This window comes from Tupaia chinensis, unplaced genomic scaffold (genome assembly GCF_000334495.1).
Source record: "Tupaia chinensis unplaced genomic scaffold, TupChi_1.0 Scaffold000101_1, whole genome shotgun sequence".
NCBI classification, from domain to species: domain Eukaryota; kingdom Metazoa; phylum Chordata; class Mammalia; order Scandentia; family Tupaiidae; genus Tupaia; species Tupaia belangeri.
The window spans coordinates 4,599,437-4,627,239 of record NW_006159565.1 but is presented as its reverse complement, the minus strand read 5'-3'; the positions used below and the strand labels follow the sequence as shown (position 1 = coordinate 4,627,239).

The 27,803-nt window shown below is 38.2% G+C and overlaps 1 pseudogene; it reads right to left on the bottom strand.

Annotated features, from left to right (window-relative positions):
- Positions 1–27,803, bottom strand: part of LOC102483316 (THUMP domain-containing protein 3-like) — a 131,412-nt pseudogene that overhangs the window by 35,818 nt on the left and 67,791 nt on the right.

Below are 27,803 nucleotides of genomic sequence, written 5' to 3'. Positions count from 1 at the left end.
TCGTAGTACGCGACAAGCCATCCCCTCTGGGGGGATTTTTGGCTTTCTTTTTCTCTGTCTCTCTCTGTCTGGCTGGCTAGCTCATGCACCCTATAGCAAAAAACCTCTCCAAACAAACAAACAAACAAAAAAAGTACCCATTTAGTTCAAACTGAAGAAAAAAACTTTAAAAGATTTTTAAGCAAACATACTTCTTTAAACCTCTAGAGGGTGCTCCAGGTTTATAACTGACAGGAAGTGAACTTCTAAAAAGATGGTCACCTGAAAATGTAGAAACCCATTTTCTGCAGATAATCAGATAATGCTGAGGGCAAGAGAAAAGAATAAGGCATGTAAGACTGGGCGAGCAGGTGGCATGATGGTTAAGGAGCTGGACTTCCACATGGCCAACTGCAGTTCGAGTTCTGAACCTGGAGGCTTGAAAATCATGCCAGGCACATGCGTGTGTGTGCCCAAAATACCAAGAAAAGAATAGAGGGAAAGGGATTACAGAGTGGCCATCCCTTGTGGGGAGCCATTTCTCACTTTCTCTCCATCTCTCTCCAGTGAGTGCACATGCCCTATGCAAAATACAAACAAACAAAAACCTAAAAAATAAAATAAAGAAGGTAAGACCAATGGTCACTATCTCTGGTATTGTACAGGTTTTAGATATATTAAATATTTGACATGCATGGGGATTGAGAACACCTTTATCTGTTTTTGATTCCCTGGCGTGAAAAGAACACTCATTACTTAGAAATTATAGAATGATCTTGTGGCTAATGGAAATTTAGACTTAGCCTGGCATTTGGGATCTTACAAAACATGGCCCTAGAATAACCTGGTTGGCAAGCTCTTCCATGCCCTGCTATATCCTGCTTCAGCCACACTGATCTGATTTTCTTTTTCCAAACTCGTAGTCCTTTTCCCTCCCACCTTTAGTTTTCCCAGACGGAGGCTGGAGTTGCACCCACCAGGGTGCCTTCTTGTTCTCTCCAGCCCTCAGGAACTCCTCTCTCCTCTTGCCCAGTAACACCTCTTGCCTGGAAGCTCACTAGGACCATCTATATATTGCCTTGATTGTCACAGACTTCCTGCGATTTTCAATGGCTTCCTTTCTTGGACCAATCAACTTGATCGTATGCTCCCTGAGTCCTGGGCACCTGATCTGCAATTTAAGAACCATTGGTAGCATTTACATGTAGGTTTGCTTGATGAAAATATTTTTTATCATTAGATGAGCTTAACGTGTGTTAGAGCATTTTATCATGCTCTCTCTGGTGCTTAGCATCCTGCCTGGAATAGAACAGGCACTTGAAAGGTGATTTCTGACTGAGATACACGTGCTCATGTTTAGTATTCACTTGCAGATGAACAGGATCACATTTGAGCCTATTCCTTTGAGTAGAATCTTTCTTCTCTCCTCCTCTTTTCGTCTCCTCCTGCTCCTCATTTTCCTCCTCTGGCTCTTAAAGAAACAACTTAGTGGGAGTACAATGCAATCTTCAAAAAGCTCATGGAAAATGCATTATGAAAAAAAATAAAAACTATGAAGGGATTTCAATCTGTTAGTATCAAAATAAACTTACACTGGGACCAGCAGAGGCATAATGGTTATGTCTCTGGACTCCCACGTAGTTCGAGTCCTGGACTTGGCAGCTTAAAACTCGTGGCGGGCGCGTGTGTGTGTGTCTGTGTCTGTGTGTGTATGTGCGTGCCCAAGATCCCGAGAGGAGAATGGAGGAGTAGGGATTGTGGTATGCCCATCCCCTCTGGGGGATGATTTCTTGCTTTCTCTCTCGGTGTCTGTCAGGGGAGTGCATGTGCCCTATATAAAAATCTCTCTTTCAAAAAATAAAATAAAATACATGGATTCATACTTCAACTTTGTTTTTCCATGAAGTCTTTGAATTCCACTAGTACATATTATTTCTTTCCTTTATGCTCTAAGTTTTTCCTCCTCTCCTCTCCTCCCTCTTCTCTTCTCTTTCCTTTCATATCCTAAATCTTTCTTTTTTAAAAAACAAATTTACTAGAGGGTGTATGTACTTGCCAGAGATAGATAGATGAGAGAAAGTGAGAAAGTACCTCCCATGGGGAATGGCCACACCACAATCCCCTCCCCTTTGTTCTCCTTTCCAGGTTTTGGGCACACAAGTGGATGTACCTGGTGTGTTTTTCAAGCCTTTGAGTCTGGGACTCAAACCACACAGTTGGTCATGTGGGATGCAGCCATTGTAACCACCAGCCACCAGGGGACCTGCCTCAGTCTTTCTAATGCATATGCTTTATTAATAACACATTAAATAACAAGATTGAAGTAGCAATGAGTGTAAGCTGGGTCTACTTTTTCTCTTTTGATTGGGGAATACATCCACTTATATTCCAGCTTTTTAAAGATAAGTAAAGACATACTCCTGTCATTTTGTTCATTGTTTACTGGTTGTTTTCTACATCCTTTGTTGTTTTTATTTCTCTAATTCTTTATCTTTGTGGTTTGTGCTTTTCTGTATCAATTAGGCTTGACTCCTTTTCTTTCTCATCGTGTATCTGTTCTGCTAGGTTGTTTCTTCCTTTCTTCCTTTGTTCTCTTCCCTTTTTCATTCTGTTTCCTTCTTTCCTATCTTCCTCCCTCCCTTCTTTCCTCTTTTTATTAAAAGAATTAAAATCTTCAGACAAATTTCTAAGCTGTTAGCTCTGAGTACAGGTTCCTGCGGGAAACCCGAGACCTCTATCAGCTGTTCTCAGATTGGAAGGTGCATCAGAATCACCTGGAGGTCTTGTTCGACCAACCCAGAGGGCTCTACTTCCAGAGCAGCCGTCTAGCTAGTGCCGGGTGATGCTGGTGCCCACATGGGCTGCCTCTTTGAGACCATTCCCTCCGGAGTTTGACTGTTGGACATTCTGCTGGTTTGAATTAGGTAAGTGACCATCTTAGAAGGGGAGTTTATACCGTCAGGGTGAGGCAAGAAAAGCTGCTGGTGTGTGACATGTGGCAAAGGTTGGGGAAGGCGCCTGGGTGGACTTTGTGTGGGGACTGGGGACACAGAGCTTGTGTGGCAGGTGGCCTGGGTATCCTACCTCACCCCTGGTCACAACTCTGTTTGCCAGCAGCCGCAGCAGTCTGACATTTTCCAAACGCGGGGACTTTCACCTGGAACCCAGAGACTGTTCCTTTGCAGGCAGTTGAGGTGACACCCCTGGGGTGCAGCTGTCAACCCCTGGGGATCCATGGAGGTACTCCCAACCTCCTAGGTCTGGGTGAGGTTTTTGTGAGTCACAGAATCTCCACCGTCTAGAGGCCCTGTTGCCCACAGCAGTCACTAGTTCTCCCTTTAACAGCCCCTTCCACCTTTCCTGCCTCATTCTCTCCTCTCTTTTCATTTGTTTCCCAGAGTCACCTTCCAATAAAACTACCCGCTTATAAGTTCTCGCCTCAGGGCCTGCTTTTCAGGAAACCCAGTTCCTGATGGCGTTCAAATTGCCCTCTGCCACCCTCTCTGGGTGATGGTGGACAATGGGTTAAATCTCTTGAGCCCCATTTCCTTACTAGTGTCATGAACAGTATTACCATGTCCCAGGGTTATTACTCAGGAAGGAGCTGGGGCCCATGACTGGCATTATAGAGTAGGTGCTCAAGAGATGTTATTCCCTCGCCCCAGCTGGTTGCTTTCTGGGGGGAAGAGAGAAGAGGCAGAGGAAAGAGTTAATTTGCCAGATTTGTAAAAGATGCAGTGAAAGTTAGTGTCAGCCACAGTGAGGGTGTAGGCAGATGGATCAATGTCTTGTCTCTCAAGAATTCAGCTCTTACTTGGATCACTGGGCTGACAGTGAAAGCGTTCCTGTTGACCGCACGTCCTGTGAGTGTCTTGGTTCTGTTCAGGTTTAAACAGAATGTGTGTGAACATGTGGCAAAGGTTGGGAAAAAAGGAGCTTGGGCAGACTGTGTGTGAGAACTGGGGACACAGAGTTAGTGTGGCAGGTGGCCTGGGTATCCTACCCATACCCCTGGTCACACCAATTACCAGCGGCCTCTCCTTCTTCTGTAAGACATATTTTATGTCAGCCGTCAGATTTTGGACTATGTCATTGATTACAGGACAATATTCCCCCTCTATTTCTTCCTCCGTCTCATTTCAGGGAGTGATTTTGCCTTTTTAAAAATTACTACTTTGGGAGACCAGCAGTTGGCATGATGGCTATGTTGCTGAACTTCCATGTAGTAGACCTTGGTTCGAGTCCTGGACCTGGTGGCTTAAACTCATGCCAGGGGGCGTGTGTATATGTGCCCAAGATCCCAAGAGGAGAATGGAGGAGAAGAGATTGTGGTGTGGCCATCTGCCCTGGGGGCTGATTTCTTGCTTTCTTTCTCTCTGTCTCTCTCTGTCTTTCTGGCGAGTGCACGCCCCCTGTAGCAAAAACCTCTCAAAAAAATTACTACTTTGGTAATTTTTTAACAGAAATATTGAGATGGATGGTGTCCACTGTTTTGTTTGAATTGGGTTTGAATTTCTTTATGGTTTAATTTCATAAAATAGGGTAAGAAAGGAATACAAAATCTTTAAATTCGTAGTAGAATTCTTTGCTGGTTAATCCTCCCAGAACTTCTCAGCCAACTGTGCGATGTTGGAATACTATCTGAGCAAGAGATCCTGATGGAAGCTCAGATTAATAGGGGTTGCCTCTTCATTCTTGACCCACTGTGTGCATTTCATGCACTTGCTATGGGCAGATATATCTGAAGGGCAGACTAGAATAAGACAGAGATAGATGAAGCGAAGAAAGAACAGGAAACACAGCAAATCCAAAACAAATACACATTTTGGATGACATGGCAATCATTTTAATAATTGAAAATCATTTCGAAAGTTATTAAAGAAGAATATCCTTCTGAGAACATTTCATATGTAAGTCCAGATTTGGAACTGTAGACTCTGAGGCAGGCTTTCCCCACCTCCGTCTCAGCCAGAGCAGCCAGCACACGGCAATGCTGTTCATCTTTCTGATTCCCAGCCGAGAGGTGGGAGATGACAATGGGTCAGGGAGAAGTGGTCTGCTTGAAACCGAGAAACAGATTTTGAAATGTAGGTAATTGAATGCTCAGGAGTTAGGAAAGAATCCATGCTCCCTCAGTTGATAATGGCAGCCCTTTCCTTCATCACAGAGGACTGTAGGCTGCTGTGTCCACAATGTATTCCTGCATTATTGTCCTTTTTTTGTACCCTCTGGGGCCTTGAAAAGATCTTTTCTTGTGCAAATAGTTTTTTTTTTGTTTGTTTGTTTGTTTGTTTTTTTTTAGAGATTTTTGCTACAGTGTGCATGCACTCACTGGAAAAACAGAGACAGACAGAGACAGAGACAGACAGCAAGAAATCGCCTCCCGCACTGCAATCCCATCTCCTCCATTCTTCTCTCAGGATTTTGGGCATGCATGCACACGTGCCTGGTGTGTGTTTCAAGCTGCCAGTTCTGGGACTCAAACCTTGGTTGACTACATGGGAGACCAGCACTTTAACCACTACATCACCTACTGGTTGCTTTGTATAAACAGTTTCAAGAAGCTGGTTTTATTGTATGATGTCTTGGTTACACATTGTATATGTATGCATGCATATGTATAAGCAAGGTGTCAAATATCAAATGTATATATGTGTGTGCATATGCACACACACACACACACACACAGTGAGCAAGCAAGAGACAGATACAAAGACAGAGAAAGAGAGAGTGAGAGAGAGAGACTCTTAAACACAGAGCTCATTAATTTGATTTTAACTCAGTTGGTCACTGATAATTTGTGAACAGGGGATTGATAAAGTTGGCCTCTCCTTTTAAGAAATTTTCTCTGAGGCCCTGCACAGTGATGCATACTGTGATTCTAGCTGACTGGGAAGCTGGGGCAGGAAGATTACAACAGAGCAAGACCTTTTTAAAAATACTACCCACCCCCCTCTTTCCTCCCTCTTTCTCATATGAACAAAAAGTGAGGGCCAGACAGTGGCAGAGTGAGGCTGACTACAGGGGAGGGTTCTGGGCTGGCACCTGGAGACCACTCTGAGTATGTTGGGCATGCACTTGCCCATGGTCCAGGGCTGACTGAGGCTGGGGGTGGATCACAGCATCAAGAGTCTGATGGGAACCAGTACATAGCATAATGGTTGTATTGCTGACCATGGTTCAAATCCTGCATCTGGCAGCTTGAAATTCTCTCTGTGTGTGTGTGTGTGTCCCAAATCCCAAGAGGATAATGGAGGAGAAGGAATTGCAGTGTGGCCATCCCCCTGCAGGGTGATTTCTTGCTTTCTGTCTCTCTTGTGAGCTTACACATCCTATAGCAAAAAATGTCTCTTAAAAAAGACAACAAAAACCCTGTTAGGAGTGAGTCTCTCTCGCTCACTCTCCCTGTCACACTCACTCTATGGTTGAATTATCTAAAAATTAGTAGTGGTGGAAGTTGATTATTGGAAGCAAAAATAATAGTTTGGTAGTTCTTAAAAGTCAGCTGGGCAGGAAAGAGAGATGATCTAGCAAGCCCAGTGACAGTAACAGACATGAAGCGGCACATTCAAGCAGGAGGGTGTTCGTGATGCAGGAAGTTGCATGTGGGCAGGAACAAAGGAGGGAGCCACAATGCTTGAGAAAGGTGACGTGTCCACCTACTCATGGGGCAGGACCTCCTCACAGGTGACCACGGCTGGCTGTTTACAGGGCTAGAGAACTCCAGAAGAGATTCTGCTGCCTTTCCTGATGACATGTCTCTTCTGGCCCCTGTCTTTCTAACATCCTTCCTGTCTCTAACCTGCACATTCTCAAATTCAATAGAATTTCTTTTGGATAGGCAATTGGTTTGAGAACACAATTTCATGCAAAATAATTTTATATATATGGATAGTATACGCATTTTAGTATTACGTATACTGTTTAATGTGGAATTTGGTTTCACTGTATAAGGTCAGCTGAATTATCTCAGAGAGGGGAGATGGACTCCTTATCTTTAGTAGGAGGAGAAGGTACCTTAGACATACAGAAGATCTGAACTCTAGCTCCCAAGCTCCCTGCTGTGGCTGGGCCTCAGGGGAGAAGGTATCACCATTTTTCTTTCCTTCCTTTCTTTTTTTTTAAAGTCTATTTATTGCTTCTATTTAGGGCTCTGCACTTTTATTGGCTAGCTTTTCATAGGTATTTTTCATAGCGGATGTAATTGGATTGACCTTGCTATGAAATGCTTGGCTTTGTAGACTTGTCCTACTAGAGTGGAATTCAGTAGTGTTAGTGTTATCAGTGGCCTGAGAAATGTAGGATATGGCATGAATAATTTTTTTTGATCCTTATTAAATGTGTATATGCCTCCAGGATAATTTCATTTCAAACTTCACTTATGATAATTCTATGCCTATTATACCATCTGAAAGATTAAAGTTGTCACCCCTAATCACTGGGGCAGTTTCTAGAATAGGGAGGTTCAAAGTGATTCAGGTTGGGGCTGGAAAGCATTTGAGATGGAGGTAATATAAGCATTAATCTGAAGCATTTTGGGCCTTTTGTCAACTTTGAGGTAATTAAACAACCACACGTTATCCAATGACTCTGAATGGCCAAGCCAAGAAACCTCAACCTTGAAATGCAGGGATGACTGGCACAAACCTCCATGCTGTGGGCACTGGTGGCATTTTCTTCATGTTGTTTCAGTATATCTTCCAGATCTGTCTCCAAGATCTCAGAGGCTGCAAGAGTCAGATGTGAGCGTGCCTTGTTCCTGCCGAAAACTGCTCTCTTCCAAGAATTTTCCTTTTTTTCCGTATCTTTCAAACAGCTTGCAGTTTTAGTAAGTCAAGAAGTACATCTGGGCTGAATGATTGTGTAGCAGTAAAATGTGACAGTCTGAGGCTGACCTGCATGAAAGGGTTCTGGGTTCACATCCTGAATATGATTAGCATGTGTGCGCCCATGCTCCAGGGCTCACTGAGCCAGGAGGTGAGTTGTGACATCAAGATCCTGTTGGGGGTGATGTCTCTCTTTCTTTCTTGCTCATGGAAGAACTAAATAATTGAAATTAAAAAGAAGCAGAATAAAAAAATGTTGAAAGAAATACATTTTATAAGTTATAACCTATGTGGTTTCTCACATGCTTAGTCTGCTCTGTGGAACTGCTTGATATCCAGAGGTGGTTTGCAAGTGTTTAAGGGGTCATCTCCATCATAAACACATGGCTCTCAGTGTGTAAAGAACTTTTAAAAAAGTATTTTTTTATATTTATTTAATTACCATACATCTTTATAGTTTACAATTTGTTTTTTTTTTCCCAACACAGTGAATGACAGTCAAGACAGACTTTATCAGATACATTATCATCTGCAAATACTTTTTCATTCTTATGTCAATTAAACATATTGTCTTTTTCCCTGTTTCCTTCACTTCCTTCCCCTCTTACCCACTCTCTATTACCCCTAGTATCTACAGTTGCCCTGCTACTATGCCTTCCAATCTTTCAGTTTCTGCTATAGAGTGCAGATATTTGGTATGTATTGAGTGGGGACATACAAAGTCTGTCTGGCTTGCTTTGTTTACCATTAAGTCTTCCATATCAGTCCACTTTATATCAAATGTCAGGGTCTCATTGTTTAAGGACGAGTCATATTCTACAGAGTACATATGCCATAATTTTTTATTCCACTCATCTATTTTTGGACATTTGGGCTAAGAGCTCATTTGAGTCTCAGGATGCCCTGCAAAATTAGCATTATCACCTCTGCAAAAAAGGAAAGCCACTTTGAGCAGAAATAGATACAAATAGAATTCCCCCACCCCAGTTTTTTATTGAAAGAAAAAAGTTTGATAGTAATTATACTAAAGTGTCATAAAGTGCTTACCCTGTGGAATACTAGATTAATTCCTAAAAAGAAAAATGTACATACACACACACACACACACACACACACACACACACATATACAAACACACACACACACACATGTGAGAGGGGTCTTTGGAAAGTCTGTGGAAAAATAAAATTAAAGTATACATTTATTTTAAAACAAAAAATTGGAAATCTATATTTTTTATAATATGCATTTTCATGAGCCTTTCGAAGATACTTCATTATATGTATACACACACACACACACACACACATACACACAATATGTTCAAATAAAGCACAATCACCCAAATAGAGAAATTATTTGCTTAGGGTCTTATACCAGGATATCTGAATAAAACTCCCAAGACGCTGCATCCAGCCTTTGAATTTGTTATCTAAAAGAAAAAGTAGACAGGGCCAGCAGGTGGTGTGGTAGTTAAGGCTCTGGATCCTACATGGCTGACTCTACAGTTCTAGTCCTGGACCTGGTGGCTTGCTTAAAAAACACCCCAGGTGCATGTATGTGTGTGTTTCCAAAATCTCAAGAAGGAATTGTGGCATGACCATCCTCCCTGGGAAGTGATTTCTCTCTCTCTCTCTCTGGCAAGCACACATGCCTTATGGCAAAAAAAGATGATGTAATTACATAGTCATAATACTGTATGTGTTAGAAAAAACTCCCAGTCTCCACAGCAGTCTTTATGGTCTGATACCATTTCCCTGAAAAGGGGAAAAAAGTGTGTGTGTGTGCGTGCATGTGTATGTATATGTACACATATCCATAAAGTTTAATAAGATGGTGCTTAAAATAGCAATAGTGTTTTTTTCCTTCTACTTATCTGTGTTTTCTAATATTCATCTTTTGTCTTAAACATTATAATGAAGGAAAGGGAAAAGAATTTGTGAAAATCAGAGCTGTCCAAGGTAGGGCAGATTATAAGGCAATGAAGTCATCAGAGGTAGTAAGCAGAAGTTTTCATGGTTAATTGATTCTAATTATTTAGAAGAGCCTTCCCTTTACTTGTTGGTAGGGAAATCTCAGTACTAAGATTCTATAACTTGGGATTCTTTTCAAATAGGTTATGTTTTCCAAACTCAGCTATCTATAGAACTCAGACAATCAGGGCTCCTGATCACATCAAGTGAAGAAAGTGTTAGGATGTTGAGTTCCTATTGGCTAGCTGTTTGGGGCCATCACAAAGACTCTGAAGCTTGGGTTCAGACAGTGGGATTAGCCTCTAGGCACTAAGTGTCTAGACAGGTCCAAGTGAACAGGATCCAAACATTTGAATAGAATTAGGGTCAGAATATTCCTCTATACCCATTGAATCTGATGCACAAAGAGTGAAAATAGAATAGAAGAGAGATTGCAGATCACCTCCTCCTGCACACCTCTGATCATTCAGATTGAACTTCAAGAATTAGAAAGAAACATACCATCCACCAGATGACTAGAAATCACTGCAGGGTCACAAGAAATATGGGAAAGCAATAAAATACCTCTCCTCCAAGGGAAAAGAATAACTCCTCTTCATCCTCTGACAGTACAATAAAACTCATGGAAATGTTAAAGAATTTAGAATATTCCTAGTGACAGAGCTAACGGAGATGGTTGAGAGGAGAGACAATGAATTGCAGAAGAGGCAGGAGAAAGGAGCTGATGAGTTCAAGGAGGTGAGGAAATTCTTGCAAGATCTAAAAGAGGAATTACACACTTTAAAAAAGAATCAAATGGACCTGTTAGAGATGAAGGTATAATACAGAAAGTAAAAATCTCTCTTGAAAGTATTAAAAGCAGATTAGATCATATAGAAAATAAAATCTCAGATGTAGAATATAGAGTCATTGGCCTAGAAAAATCCACCACAAAGGTGGAGAAAATTGCCCCCAAATGAAAATAACATACAAGAAATACTAGATACCATCAAACATCAAAATATCTGGATAATTGGTATCATAGAAGGTCAAGAGACTCATAAGGGCATTGATAATCTATTCCATGAAATTCTGCAAGAAAACTTTCCAAACTTAGAGAGACATTCAAAGATCCAGTCCCAAGAAATACAAAGAACTCCAAATAGAATCAATCCAAGATTTTCTCCAAGACACATTATAGCCAGGTTGACCAAAATGACAAAGACAAGATACTAAGATTGGCAAGAGAAAAATGTCAAGGTAATCTACAAAAGGTATTCCATCAGACTAACAGCAGACCTCTCATCAGAAACAATGTAAGTGAGGAAAGAATGGGAAAATATATTCAAAGTGTTAAGGGAAAAGTAATTTCAACCAAGGATTCTGTACCTGGCAAGATTATCCTTTATATAGGAAGAAAAGACAAGAACATTCTCAGATAAACAAAACCTGGAAGAATTTACCAACACCACACCAGATCTCCAAGAAGTTCTCAAGGGCGTGCAATACCAGGAAAATTAAACACAGACACACAGAAATAAGAGTTCAAAAACTAAGAAAATGGCCAACTTAATCACAGGGACAAGTCTGGAGTTGAATATTATATCCCAGAATTTAATTGGGAAGATGGAACCACAACAGAAGATAAAGTACATGAGACTGAACTGGCGAAATAGAATTTTATGACTTTTGACCAAAACATTGCTGATTTTCTTCTAGGTTTTGTTTTCTGGTATTTAGAGATTTTTGTCTCATCTTGAACTGCTGATAGGTTCTTGTACTTACTCTGAACAGAATCCTAACTTGTTTCCTGGCTTTAAGTTTTAAGCAAAGTTCCTTAGCATTTATTTCTTTGATTTATTAAAGCTAAAACTACTTTTCTTTAAATTAAAAAAATATTAAAAATTCCTATTAATGACTGTAGCAAGCTATATAGCATCAGCTAGGTGGTACCTTATAGTATATTCTACTCAGAGTTTCATGCCGAAAGTCAGACATGTATTCACAGATATGTATATACCAGATGAACTTGCTATTGAAAATAGTTATTTAAGAAATTTTGTGAATCAATAAAATGGGAGGAGAGTGGGAAATGGCAGAGGGTGAGAAATAGGGGGAAAATGTATATATCAAACTAGAAATGATAAATTATTGATGATCACATGTATGATTAAGCTACTATGCAGTATATTCTGGGGGGAAATCACATTTTGTATGCTGTGACAATGCTCAATGAATACATGTAAATTAATTAATTAATTAAAAATAAAAATATACGAATAAAAAATAGTATTCCATAGGGAAAAAAAGTGCTAGGATGTGTTTAACAAGTATACAATCTAAACCACCCTCAATATGTACTTTCTTTCCTTTGTGAGCACAAAGAAAAAGGTGCCAAGCTTTGTGTAAGAGCTGGACTGCTTACTGCTCAGCCCTCCAAACAGGTCTGCTTCCTCCTGGTAGCCTGCTTTCATCATCCCTGAAGGCAATCCAAGTCAGCAGCCTCTTAATTGAAGACTGCTAACCCCTCTTTCTAAGAAATAAAATATTTGGCAAATAAAGGGTAACCTACATTTTTCTTAAAAGATCAAATTGATCCTCTTTTTTTTTTTCCAGCTGAAGACATTTGAAGTCACATTGGTCTTTCTATCCAGCTATGTTTGAAAGGGAAGGAAAGACCCTGCCACAGTGCCTCTTCCTGGGAAGCCATTAAAGCAAAGCACTGATTTCAGCCTTACTGCTGGAGCAGACATTGAGTTTTGCTGTAGAAATGAGAGAAGTGACTTGTAGAGGATCCAAGCAGTGTTTCCTCTCCAGGGCAAACATGAGCTTGAAGGGGGTGGGGGTTCTGAGACAGATCCTTTCCAGAGATATTTATTTATTTATTTATTTAGGATTTAGCCATAGGGTGCATGAGTTTGTTAGAGAGAGACAGAGAGAAAAAGTGAGAAATAATTTTCTGGGCCACCTGAGTCTCACATTACAAAATGAAATGAAAACAAAACAAAACAAAAAAACACACTAGAAATAAGAAAAACAGCTCATAAAGTCCCATAAATGAAAGACTCAGAGTACTGATTACATTACTGTCACATTCCTCTCATGTTTTTCTCTTAGAGGATTTTAGGCTGATAGGGTCTGAAGGACTGGTCACACGCCTGCACTTTCTTTGGTCCTTTGGTGATTCTCTGCTTGTTCTTACTAATCTATCACAAAGCACTGAGGAGGCTGGTAGTTGCTGCTGTGTGGGACTTAGCCCGCAGAAAGGGCATCTTTCCTTACATAACCCTGCATGCATTCTGGAAACTTTGATAGGGAAAAAAGTTTAACAAATGAGAGTTTATACCATCCAATATTTCAGTTTCTGCTGTAGAGTGCAGACGTTCAGTATATATTAAGTGGGGACATACAATGCCTCTCTTTACTAGTCTGACTTGTTTCACTTGGCAGTAAATCTTTCATATTTGTCCACTTTCTATCAAATGCTAGGGTCTCATTGGATTTTATGACTTAGTATTCCATAGTGTGTATGTGCCACACTTTTTCTTATTTTTCTTTTTAAAAATTTTTAAAGAATTATTTTATTTAACTTTATTTATTTTAATTTGACTGGGGTTGGGGAGAGAGAGAAAGGGGGAGAGAGAGAAAGCAAGAGAGAAAGCAAGCCACCAGGTCTGGGTCTTGAACCACGGTCGACCGACCATGTGGAGTCCAGCACCCTTAACCACCAAACCACCTGCAGTCTCCCATGTACCACACTTTTTCCATCCATTCATCTCTTCATGGACATTTGGGTTGGTTCCATGTCTTAACAATTGTGAATAATAAAGGCATGGAGAACAACTGTGGATACCAGAGACAGTGTAGGAGGAGGGTGGGAAATGGTGGAGAGTGAGATGGAGGGAATTAAGAGTAAAAAGAAGTAAGTAAAATATTTAACAAACACAAAATGGAAAATTATCTGAAGATAGTATGCATAGATACTATCTTGGATTGATTGAGCCAATATATAGTGTGTTCTGGATGGGAAAATTCATTTTGTATGCTGTAATGATATATAGTGAATGAATGTAAAATAAGTTTAAAAAATGAGAGGTTTCTTTGTTTATTTTTTTATATAGTTTCCTTTACATTTTTGTTATCCTTAGGCAAGGAAGAATACAAGTTTTTCTTTTCTTTTTTTTTTTTTTTTTTTTTTTTTTTTTCCATGGGGGACATGTGCTTTTTTTTTGCCATGAGGTACATGTGCTGACAAGAAAGAAACAGAGAGAGGGAAAGTGAGATATCATCTCTGGGGGTGGGGTTATGGCCGTACTGCAATCCCTTTTCTTCCATTCTCCTCTTGGGATTTTAGGCACAGATGCACATGTGTCTTGCTGAGTTTCAAGCCACTGGGTACCAGACTTGAACCATAGTCAGCCATGTGGGGGTCTAACGCCTTAATCACCATGCCACCTGCTGGCCCCAGTATGAATTTTCCTTAAATAATTGTAGGCTATTTTGTTGGCATCTGTGTTTAGTTTTATCCTGGGCTTTCCAACTACAAAGGACTGAGGTCTTAAAGCTCATGAAAATTTTTACTATGTTCATTTATTTCTACAAACCAGAGCTCTGAACTCAAGGTATAGACTTTGAGCATACCTCTTTATACATGGTTAGTTTTCTGTTTCCCACCTGTATATAATGTTTTGTAAATATAACAGTATAAAATAAAAGAATGCACTTATTTATTATTATTTTTTTAAGAGGGATTTCTGGTATAGGGCATGTATGCTCGCCAGAGAGACTCAGAGAGAGAGAGAGAGAGAGAGAGACAGAAAGTGAGAAATCATGCTTGGGGGGATGACCATACCACAGTTTCTTCTCTGTTTTCTTCTTGGGATTTTAGGCACATGCACACATATACACAGATGCCTGGCAAGCCACTGGGTCGTGGACTTCAACCATAGTTAACTATTTGGGAGTCCAATGACGTAACCATTATGCCATCTGCTGGTCCTGGAAAACATATTTTTTAAATAAGGAAATAAGATACTTCCATAAAGTATCAATTATTTTTATATTGTTACACTTCCTCTTTTTAAGACTTTTTTTTTCCCCCCGAAGGTATTTGTGTTCACCAGGGAGGGAGAGAGAGAGAGAGAGAGTGAGTGACAAGGAGAAAGTATTCCCTACCCTTTCCATGGAGTATGGTCACCACAATCCCATCTCCATTTCTGCTTTCATAATTTTGTCCAGCATGTTTTCTTATTTATTTACATTTTTAATACATTCAATCACATTATTTAGCTTGTAAGGTGATCATTTCAATATATGAACATCTATTCCCGGTCAAGTTGATAAAAACATAACAACACTACCTCCCTGTCTCAACAATGCTGTCTTCGTATCCCTCCTTCAAATGTTCTTTGTCCAGCATGTTTTTAAAGCTACAGAGCTGGCCATGTGGGATCCAGCACCCTTAATACCAATTCATGTTATGGCTGGCCATGTTATGCTTACTTTTTGTTCTTATTTATATAGCGTTGGATAATGTGTAGTTTTACAGAGGTATTTGTAGAATAATCAGGCTGATGATTGTTTGATATTCTATTTTGTGTCATAGACACCCTTTTCCATTAATAATGATTATTTGTAATTCCTTTGTGAAATAATATATTATCAGAGGATGCACCATACTTTTCCTAAGCTGTCTTTTATTAGTGAACTTTTGGGTCATTTAATATTTACACTATTATAGATACTGATGTAAAAGGGGCTTGCTTTACATGTTAGTAAAGGCTGAACTATCATTTGACTCCTTAATAGTTTACCAACAACACCACGAGCTGTGTGGTTGTTTGTGAGCACCCTTTATGTATGATTTTCAAGCCATTAACTGTGTGTTTAATCCATATGCTTTCTATTGATCAGCTTTCAGGGAAACTAGACTTGAAACACTGCAACATGAGTGCCTCTCATGTTTGAAAATGAAGTTCATTAAAAAAGGCAATTTAAGAAAGTTCAAAAAGACCCTGATTAACTAAATGTTTGAGTGGAGAGTGTTCCCGTTAATTGAATTTCCTGATATTTGCTACTGCTGTTATTATTAGCTTGTACTTATATAGAATTACAGGTTGAAAAACAATTTTCATAATATAATGTTTTACGTCATGTACCTTGGTATTGTTAAAAAAAAAAAAAAACACCTTGGTTTCCAACAAAGCATGTGAGATATGTGAGATATTGTCTGTGTCATGGCAATACCACAAACTGTCTCTTCCATGGATTCTACCCCGTCGAGATTTCAACCTTCTGAAAAGGTGACTGCAAACTGACCTGGTAGCATTCTGAACACTGTGATGGTATAACAATGCTCATGCAATTGGAGCAGAGTAGCTTCAGTATGGTACAACTTGCAAATTATCTATGAGACTTTGGATGTATGGCTGTTTTAGCAAAATTATAGATATGAGTATTCAAACCTACCTGTTTGCTCTTTTACATCACAGTGGATTGCCACAGAAAATCCCAGTTAATTGAGAACTTCAACGTTTAAGATTGATAGAACTCCTGAACCTATAAAAATGGTTCTAATCATCTAGGTGATGAATTCAAAGCCCAATGGAGTCATGAATTTCCTTCAGAGATTAGGACTTGACTCAAAATCCTAAAGCTATCATTTATCATCCTCCAAGTCATTGTTAGATTCCAAGTTGTCTGTATATACTCGTTTTTTTGTTTGTTTGTTTTTGTTCTTTTTTATATCAGAAGCATCATCCACAGACCTTATTCTTGGTTTTGCTGTCAACTCACATAACAGGGCTACATTAAGTAATAAAGCAAGGGAATTTGATTTATGGTCATTCTTTTGTTCATTTGGTAACCTTTCATCATATACCTACATGGTGTTAGAATACAGAACACGGAGCCAACAGACACAATAGTGAGGTAGAATGGTATGGTAGACAGGCTAGGGCTTGAATCCAAGCTCTGCCATTTATTAACTTAAACTTGAGAATACTGGTTGACTTTTCTATCTATTGAGAGCAAAAGGAAAAAGTTCAGAAGTCCAGCTTATTCCTAGTCAGTGGCCATATTTCTTGCCTTATGTATTGAGAAATATCTGAGTCTATGAATCTCTGGAAGGGGCAGATTTCAGTATGCCCTATCTTCCCCAATGAACGTGGTGATGCATGGGTATCTTTGATGAGGAAAATAGGTAGAAGGATGGCAGTGGATCACCCTGGAAGTTGGAAGATTAGGAAACAGATTAGAGCGTTTATGTTGGATAGAATTAGCCCTAAGGAGGGGAATTTCTTCTGATACCAATGGAACTATCCCTGGAAGTAATTTCTGGGTCCACTAAGAACTCTATAGAGTTATTAGGCTTGATGTATTCCTAACTGAATTGAATCCAGGGATATTGCCTTTTAATGGATCCTCAGGATCCTCAGGATTTTGACAGGATTCTGCCGTGACACCCATCTACTGTAGTAGCTAGAGGTGTAGACATGCTTTTGACTTTCTGCTGTTATTCTCTATGTAGGTAGAGAGGTCAAATAATTTTGAAACTTTTTTTTTAAGGAGGATAGGAAAAATGTCATAGTTCTTGGCTAACTTTTATAATTTTTTATTTTGAAAAAAAAAATCTGCTTTACCTCTTAGTATGCAGAGCTACGCAGCAGTGTGAAGTTTAGAGTCACAAAAGGGACATAGAAGGAAATGATGGCTTTTTGAACCCCAGATTGGAACACCACATTACAGTGGACTAGATGACTGACTAAAATCCATGGACAAGAAAGTGTGACAGAGACTCAGAAATAAAAGCCAAAGCAAGACAGGACTGATAGGTTCAACCTAGCATAGATCTGAAAGGGATACAGGGATAGTGTCTTAGATTCCAAAAATAGTGCACTCAGTGCTCTTGGGGACAAGACCTGAAATTTACAAGGTTATATGATGCTGTAATTATATAACATATAAGTTTTATGTGAGTATGGGAGTAGAACAGAGAAGCTATGTCTCAAGATTTTCTGCCACAGTTTATATTAAGATGTAATTGGCAACTTTCCTCATGAAGGAATAAAACACAGCAATGAAGACCATGATACATAATTTTCTCAGGACATTCCTGATAAAGGGCATCTTGCTACCATACCTGGAGCAGTGACTTAATCATGCATCTGGTCATCAAGGATCAAAGCTTAAATGTCATCTCACATGCCATGCTTTTCTTTTTTTCAAAAAAAATTTTTATTGTAATTTCTGATGTGTGTGCATGAATATATATATATATATATATATATTCACACACATCTGAATATATATATATGTGTGTGTGTGTGTATATATATATATATATTCACAAACACATATTCATCACCCCCTAGGGGGGATGGCCATACCACAATCCCTTCTCCTCCATTCTCCTCTCGGGATCTTGGGCATGCATGCACACGCGCCTGGTGTGAGTTTAAGCCACCAGGTCTGGGACTTGAACCACGGTTGACTACATGGAAGTTCAGTGACATAGCCATTATACTAACTGCTGGTCCCTGATGTGCATATATTCATTACATGTCTTTGTAGGGTTCGGTATGATTAGGATATAAACATACTCACGATGTTTAACATATAACATTACATTATATTGTGCACATTCGAAATTTGTTCTATGGGTTATTTTGGAAGCATATATTAAACTGTCATTGATATTCTTTACTGTGAAATACAGTTCTAAAGAAAAACAAAGTAGCTAACAATCAGACAACAAAACATCTCATAAATTAATGAGGATGGATCTTTGAAAACAAAATAATTTTAACATAGCCAATGAAGAAAGAATTTGTAATTTTCATGTAAGGGATTGTAGGAGATAAGAGTGTGTAACTGAAAAGATCTGTGGTATCAATAATTGGGCCAGCTACAGGTAAATAAAATTGCACATAGAGAAAAAGATGGAGCTCATTAGAAAAAGATGGAGTAGCAGGTAGTATGGTAGTTAAAGGTGGTGGACTCCCACGTGCCATGTGGCTGATCGCGGTTCAAGTCCTGGATTTGGTGGCTTTCTCTATCTCTGTCACTCTGTCTCTCTCTCTCTCTGGTCAAGAAAGGAAAGAAAGGTTAAATAAAGTAATTCAGGTTTTTTTTTTTTTTTTTTTTTTTGCGAGGTTTTTGCTATAGGGTGCGTGCGCTCGCCAGACAGAGAGAGAGAGACGGAGAGACAGAAAGCGAGAAATCAACCCCCAGGGGGGATGGCCACGCTGCAATCCCTTCTCCTCCATTCTCCTCTCGGGATCTTGGGCACGTACGCACACGCGCCCGGCGTGAGTTTAAGCCACCGGGTCCGGGACTCGAACTGCGGTCGACTACGTGGGAGTCCAGCGACATAGCCATTATGCTAACTGCTGGTTCCAAATAAAGTAATTCTTTAAAAAAAGAAAAAACAGAGACAGAAAATCTTTAGTCACTCACGGTGAGTTCTTGTAAGATCAATATTGTACTGTGAATAAAGAAATAAATCCTCGGGACCAGCAGTTAGCGTAATGGCTATGTCGCTGGACTCCCACGTAGTCGACCGCAGTTCGAGTCCCGGACCCGGTGGCTTAAACTCACGCCGGGCGCGTGTGCGTACGTGCCCAAGATCCCGAGAGGAGAATGGAGGAGAAGGGATTGCGGCGTGGCCATCCCCCCTGGGGGGTGATTTCCTGCTTTCTATCTCTCTGTCTCTCTCTGTCTGTCTGGCGAGCGCACGTGCCCTATAGCAAAAACCTCGCAAAAAAAAAAAAAAAAAAGAAAGAAATCCTCAAAAAGAAAAAAAAATGAGAAAATTGAAGAGAAAATTGAAGAGAGATCTTTAAAAGTGAAGACATCATGAAATCAGTGATTAGGTGATTTATAGGCTTTACAATGTTCTTGATTTTAGCCTTCTTTAAATTCATTCTGAAGAAAGACTCAGATACTTTTAACATTTTAGACTTTTCTTCTGTTATCTAGTTTCCTACAATGAATAATGGTTAGAATAATAAATATATAAATGCAATATGAAACCTGTTGAGATATCTATCAAATATTGGTAAAGTTGTACATGAACCTGCTTGCATGGAAAATAGTTGAATCTAAGTGTTTAGCATGTAGACACTTTTACTTACATAGCTCTCATTTGTTTTTTTTTTTTTTAATCTTGGTTTACTGAAAAACATAATAATTATGACAGTCATGCTTAACACTTTGGTTAAGTCAAGAGAGAAAATGGGTAGAGGTCTTATAGAGGTATGCAGAATGTTTTTTTATATATTTTTTATTTCAATTTCTTTAATACATTCAATCACATATGTCACTTAACTTGCAAAGTGAATATTCCAACATGTATACATTTCTCACCAGTCCAGTTGAGAATATATTCAACAGATAATAACCCATTTCTTTATCCCATAAATGCCTTGCCTCTCTATTTTTCTCCTTAATGTCTTTCCTCAGATTCTTCTCCTTCTCCCACCCTTTTCTCATATTGTATCTGGTATTTATAGCCATTTTCTATGTTTCTACGTCCTCTAGTCATTCAATTTCAACCATAGAATGTGGACACTTGGTATATATTAAGTAGAGACATACAGTGTCTTTCCTTCAAAGCCTGGCTTGCTTCACTCAGCAGTAAATCTTCTATATTCATCCTCTTTCTGTCAAAAGGCAGGATCGTGCTTTTTATGGCTGAGTAGTATTCCATAGAATATATGTGCCACACTTTGTCAAACCATTCCTCTGTTCATGGGCATTTAGGTTTGTTCCATGTCTTAGCAATTGTGAATAATGCTTCAATAAACATCAATGTGCAGGCACTTTTCCAACTAAGGATTCTTCTGTCCTTTGGGTAGATACCAAGGAGTGGGATTGTTGGATCATATGGTAGTTCTATTTGTAGACCTTTGAGAAATCTCCATATTATTTTCCACAGTGGCTGGACCAATTTACATTCCCACCAGCAGTGTAGGCGAGTTCCCCTTTCACCACACCCCTGCCAGCATTTATCATTTTTTCTTTTTGAATCTTAGTCATTCTGATTGGGGTTAGGTGGTATCTCATTGTGGTTTTGATCTGCATCTCCCTTATAATGAGGGATGTTGAATATTTTTTCATATGCCTTTTGGTTATTTATATGTCTTCCTTAGAGAGTGTTTTTTCCAACTCATTCTCCCATCTTTTAATAGGGTTGATCCTCTTTTTTTGGGAAAGCTGCTCGAGTTCCCTGTGTATTCTGGTTATCAATTCCTTATCTGATGCATAGTTTACAAAAACATTTTCTTGTTCTGAAGGCTGTCAATTCACACTAATTACTGTGTCTTTTGCCATGCAGAAACTTCTTAATGTGATATAATCCCATTTGTCTATTTTTTGGGATTATTGGCTGTGCTTTGGAGGTCTTATTTAAGAAGTCTTTGTCTACCCCAATGTCTCCCAGAGATTTCACATTATTTTCCACCAGTAGTTTTATAGTTTGAGGTCTTAGGTTTAGATCTTTGATCCACTTTAAGTTTATTTTTGTCAATGGTAACAGGTAGGGGTTCAGTTTCATCTTTTGGCAGGTGGATATCCCGTTTTTCAGCACTATTTACTAAAGAGGTTTTCCTTTTCCTACTAGATTGACTGATACCCCTTGTCAAAAATCAGTTGGCTATATGTTTGGGACTCTATTTTTGGAGTCTCTATTCTGTTCCATTGGTCCACCTGTCTGTTGCTTTGGCAATATGAGGTCTTTTATGATTCCAGACAAATTTTATGATTGTCTCTTCTAGATCTGTGAACAATGTCTCTGGCACTTTGATTAGGATTGTGTTAAATATGTAGATGAATTTGTATATTGCCATTTTGATTATATTAATTCTTCCAATCCAGGAACATGGGATATTCTTCCAGTTTTTAGTGTCATTTTCAATTTCTTTTTTTAGCTTCTCGTAGTTTTCTTTGTGGAGGTCTTTAACTTCTTTGGTTAGATTTATTCCTAGGTATCTTATACTTTTTGTGGCTATTGTAAATGGAATTACTTTTTTCAGTTCTATCTTAATCTGCCTGCTGTTCATATATAGAAATGTTACAGATTCCTGTATGTTGATCTTGTATCCTGCAACTTTACTGTATTCATTTATTACTTCTAGGAATTTTTTCATGGATACTATTGGGTCTTCTATTTATGTAACCATGTCATCTGCACATAAAGATAATTTCACCTGTTCTTTTCTATTTGAATGCATTTTATTTTATTCTCTTTCCTGATTGCATTTTTGAGGACTTCCAGTACTATAGAAATACAAAACATCATTAGAGGATACTATGAACAACTATTTGGATGAGATGGACACATTTCTGGACACATATAATCTACCAAGATTGAGTCAGGAGGCTATTGAAAGTCTGAATAGGCCTATAACAAGCCAGAAGACTGAATCAGTAATAAACAACCTCCCAACAAAGAAAAGCCATGGCTTCACCTCTGAATTCTACAAAATTTTAAAGAAGAGTTAACCCCCATTCTGCTCAAGTTATTTCTAATGATCCAAAAGGGTGGAACTCCCCCAAATTCATTCTATGAAGCCTCCATTTCCTTATCCTTAAAAAAGAAAAGGACAGGACAAGGAAGGAAAACTATAGACCAATATCTCTGATGAATATAGACACAAAGATTCTCAATAAGATACTACCAAATTGTATTCAACAACTTATAAAAAAGATTATACATCATGATCAGGTAGGCTTTATTTCAGGAATGCAAGGTTGGTTTAACATATGCAAAACCATAAATGCAATACACCATATTAACAGGAAGAAAGATAAAGACCATATAGTCATATCAATTGATGCAGAAAAAGCATTTGATAAAAAAAAGCATTTGATAAGATACAACATTCCTCCATGATCAAGACTCTCAACAAAATCAGCATAGAAGGGTCATTTCTCAACACAATAAAAGCTATCTATGAAAAACCCATCGTGGGACCAGCAGTTGGCATAATGGCTATGTCACTGGACTCTCATGTAGTTAACTGAGGTTTGAGTCTCAGACCCAGTGGCTTAAACTCACACTGGGTGTGTGTGCATGCGTGTCTAAGATCCCAAGAGGAGAATGGAGAAGGCATTGTGGTTTGGTCCTCCTCCCAGGGAGTGATTCTCACTTTCTGTCTCTCTGTCTCTGTATTTCTGGTGAGTGCTTGTGCCCTATAGCTAAAACCTCTCCAAAGAAACCCCACAAACAAACAAACAAACAAAACCCATAGCTAACATCATCTCGAATGGGGAAAAGCTGAAAGTTTTTCCACTAAAAACTGATACAAGACAAGGAAGCCCACTTTCTCCACTCCTTTTCAGTACAGTATTGAAACTCCTAGCCAAAAATTTAACACTTTAAATAACCCTTTTTCTCTTCTGAGAAACCGAAGGTGGGAAATAGGTAGTATATACTTCTGTAATAAGGTGACATCCATTCATTATAGTGATCATTCAGTTTATGCATTAAAAAGCTTCCATAGTTTTTGATTACTGAAAACTGGGTTCAAAGTACATTCTTCCTTAACAAACTGATGAAACTACAAATATTATGTTCCAAGATTTTTAGTCTATGTGTATCTTTGTCAATGAGATGTGTTTCTTGCAAGCAACATAGAAGGATCTTGTTTTTTTTATACATCAAGTCAATAAATGCCTTTTAGTTGGGGAATTTAACCCATTTCATTCAATGTTATCATTGATATGTGTGTACTTATCCCTGTCATTTTGGTGCTCTCTTTTTTTCCCCTAGTTGTTTTGTGTTCTCTTATTTCTATTCATTTCCTTTTAATTTTCCAGGTATTTCCTTAAGTATTTCCTGAGGAGCTGGTCAATTTTGGTGAATTCTTTCAGTTTTTGTTTATCTGGAAATGATTTTATTTCTTCTTTTATTTGAAAGATAACCTTGCTGGGTATAATACTCTTTACTGAAATTGTTCTGTTTTCAGAGTTTTAAATATCTTCTCATTCATTCCTTGCCTGCATTGTTTCAGTTGAGAGGTCCACTGTTAGTTTAATAGGGTAATCTTTGTAAGTAAATTGGTGTTTCTCTCTTGCCATTTTTAGAATATTGTTGTTGTCTTTTATTTTTACCAATTTGGCTATGATATGCTTTGGAGAGGATCTTCTTATGTTAAATCTTCTTGGTGTCCTTTGTATTTCCTGAATTTGGGTGTCCAGATATCTCTCTAAATGTGGAAAGTTTTCAGCTAATATATCATGAAAGATATTTTTCTATGCCTTTTTTTTATCCTTTATATGTCTCTTTGCCTTCTGGAATATCTATTAACTAGATATTTAACTGTATAATGATGTCTAGAATTTCTTGTATGTTGTCCACATTCTTTTTTTTTTTTTTTTTTAAGAGGTTTATGCTATAGGGCGCATGCACTTGCCAGAAAAACAGAGAAAGAAAAAGAGACAAAGAGACAGAAAGCAAGAAATCACCCTCCAGGGGGGATGGTCACGCTGCAATCCTTTTTCCTCCATTCTCCTCTCGGGATCTTGGGCATGCACACACATGCGCCTGGTGTGAATTTAAGTCACCGGGCCTGGGACTCAAACTGCAGTCAACTACATGAGAGTCCAACAACATAGCCATTACACCAACTGCTGGTCTCATGTTGTCTACATTCTTAATGGTCTTTCTTTCTTTCTTTCTTTCTTTCTTTCTTTCTTTCTTTCTTTCTTTCTTTCTTTTTTTGTTTCATGGACTAAATCAGAGGCTCTATCTTCAAGGTCAGAGATTCTTTCTTCTGAGTGGTCTGATACGCTGTTATTACTTTAGAAGGAGATTTTTTATTTCCTGCATCATACTCTTTATCTCTAGAACTTCAGCCTTTTTTTTCCAGGGTGTCTATCTCTAGAGAGTTCCTCCTTCACATAATGGAAAGATTTTCTCATCTCTTGGAATTGTTTGTTTGTTTACTCTTCTATCTCACTGAGTTTTGTTATGATGTAAATTTTGAATCATTTTTATGACATTTTCTGATATACTCACTTCTTTCTTCTTTGGAGTAGGTTTCTGTAGCTATGTACTAGAGCCCTTACCTACACTGTCAGTTAACTCTGTGCCAATTTCCCTTCTTTACCATGGGTGGGATTATGGTATCTACAATGAGAGTTTGGGATTCAGATTTTCAGAGGAGAATTTCTCTTTTATTTCTGGGGGTAGGGGAGAGAATCCTTCTAAAGTTTCACTGTTTTCAGGTGCCTGGTTCCTGGATACCCAAATCCCTTTACTTCCAATGCGGTTGGAGGTGAGCTGGGCTGGTAGAACATAAGATAGTAGTCCAATTCTTTCCCCACTGCAAACTGCTTGAGTCTTTAGTGATCATCTTGGGCCAGATGGCCTTTGCTTCCCTGTGGCTGATGGTTGGGAGTGGAAAAACACAGGTCAGGCAGCAGTTCTTACCTTCCATCTCTGGGACTGCAGGAACCAGGTGCTCATTGTTGGAGGCTGCTCATCTCCCACTGCAGACTGGGTAGGGATCTTTGGTGAAGTAGTAGGATATGAGGCTAGAGAGGAATAGAGACAAAATGTTTGACAAAAGAAGTTAAAGTTTTTTGTAGGCAGTCAAGATCCACCCCAGATTTTTTTGCAATAAAGTGGCAATTTTAACCAGATTTAAGAGAGTTCCAACAGATATCAGGAGGAAGGATAGAGTGAACTGAAGGATATCTTGTGGTAAACAGAACTGGACTGCTGAGAGGGCTGAAGGGCTATGGCAAAGGAACATAAGGGAAATCAATGGGAATGCAAACTGAAAGATGAGGGAAGAAAAATACAGTCATACTTACCAATACTTTATTGTGCTCACTAGTTGCCTAAACTACAAGCAGGTTGGCCTATTTTGCACCTGTGGTTCTCTGGTCCTACAGCACCATCCTATTCCTTCTTCAGCATTTTGAAGTCCTGTATTCGAAACTCTATTTTCCTTTAGGAAGTTATCTTTTATCTGCATTTTCCCTCTGATTTGGCATTCATCTCTCACTTCATCATATGCCCATTGTAAGTTGTTTGGACATTCTTCCATATAATCACTTGGATATAAGAGTAAAGAACCTGGAAAAGAAGCTTATGCTCAGAATGTACATTCGAAAGTTCTCAGTATATAAATGGCATTTACTCCATGGGATTGGATGAGATCACTAGAGAAAGTATAGTTAGACAAGAGAAGCGGGCCAGGGGGAGCATCAGCATTTAAGAGCTCAGTGACATGGCATTGATTGTGTCATCCTGATTTGATCATGGAAGCCTAACATAGAGCGAGTATCTGTACTTGATCATGGAATTGAGTTAAACTTGAAGAGTCAGTATTTTCTGAGGCTGAAGTTTCAAATGTTTAGGGTTTTCCTATATGAGAGATGGACTAGATATTCAGTGTTCTCTTTTCCAGGGTGCTGATTCATGAGTGTATCTTTCCCACCAATCACTGCCCTAAGGGAAAAATGAGTTATTGAAAGATTTATGCATTCATTCTAAAACATTCAACAATCACTTCTTCTGTAACATGTACTAGTGATAGAATACTTAATATGACAGTGAACTAATGAGATGCTTACAAGAATGAGAGAGACAGACATGGGAAATAGGCCAATATTTATAATACACTACAGTAAATTCTACCAATGGGGAAAGAATGTGCATGAATATCTCACCTAGCCACCTAGAAGAGAGAGAGGTATACAGTTTGGGTTTTATCTGAAAATCAGAGAAGATACCATCATCCAACAAACTACCCCCCTAAATAAATAAATAAATAAATAAATAAATAAATAAATAAATAAATAAATAAATAAATAAATAAATAAATAAATAAATAAATAAATAAATAAATAAATAAATAAATAAATAAATAAATAAATAAATAAATAAATAAATAAATAAATAAATAAATAAATAAATAAATAAATAAATAAATAAATAAATAAATAAATAAATAAATAAATAAATAAATAAATAAATAAATAAATAAATAAATAAATAAATAAATAAATAAATAAATAAATAAATAAATAAATAAATAAATAAATAAATAAATAAATAAATAAATAAATAAATAAATAAATATCCTCCTTAAGTTTTGGTGTTCAATCTTTCTTCAGGAATTGAGAGTTATCATAGTGCAGTGATAAAAATCTAAACATCGGAGTCACAGAGCTCTGGGGTCTTGTCACTTATGTATTACCTGGGGTAAGAATTTAAACCCTCTCAAAACTGAGAGCTGTCATGTGGGGATAATAATGCTTTCGCTTGTGAGGCTAAGGTAAAGAAAAACTTTTGTATAATATTATAATTATAACTTATTTTGTTGTTGTTAGTTCTATTCCTTTTACTTCCAATATATTAAGAAAAATGGAAAATGAACTAAAAACCCTATTAAATTCTAAAGATCTAATTTTGTCTACAAATTGAAAATGACCTAAAATCTGAGAAAGTGAAAAGGGAAAGAACTTTTAACTTGTTTTGGTAGATTGAGGAGTAGGGAGCCCTTTTATTTGTATTCAAGTACCCCCAATGCTGGCTCATAAAAAGTTTCACTGTATTTGTTTGCAATGTTAAATGAGTCACTTCAGGAAGCAATGGGTAAAATGAGTGATTTTGAGATGGGCAAAATATTCCTGTGTACCTCTTCCTATTTTTCTATTAAATGAGTCACAGAAAAGAAATATGAAACTGACTCTTCAGAGACCAGCTTGTTAAATAAAAAACCCAACTCAAAGCTTAATAATAGAAAAAAAAAAAGCACCATATATTACCCTCCCAAACAGGAGATAAATGACACAGGTGAGGCTGATATTCTCTGTTTATAAAAAAACAAAAAAAAGGAGCTATAATCTTTCCTTATTCCCAGGCAATAAAAACTAGAATTGGGATTGGGGAGGAAGATTTTTGAAGTTGGTTGATTCTAAATTAAGTGCAATATTTCAGGGTAGCCCCAAATGCCAGAGATCACCATTCCACCAGATTCATGATTCTGATGCTTCTAATAATATATTACCATGTAAGTACCAATCACCAGTC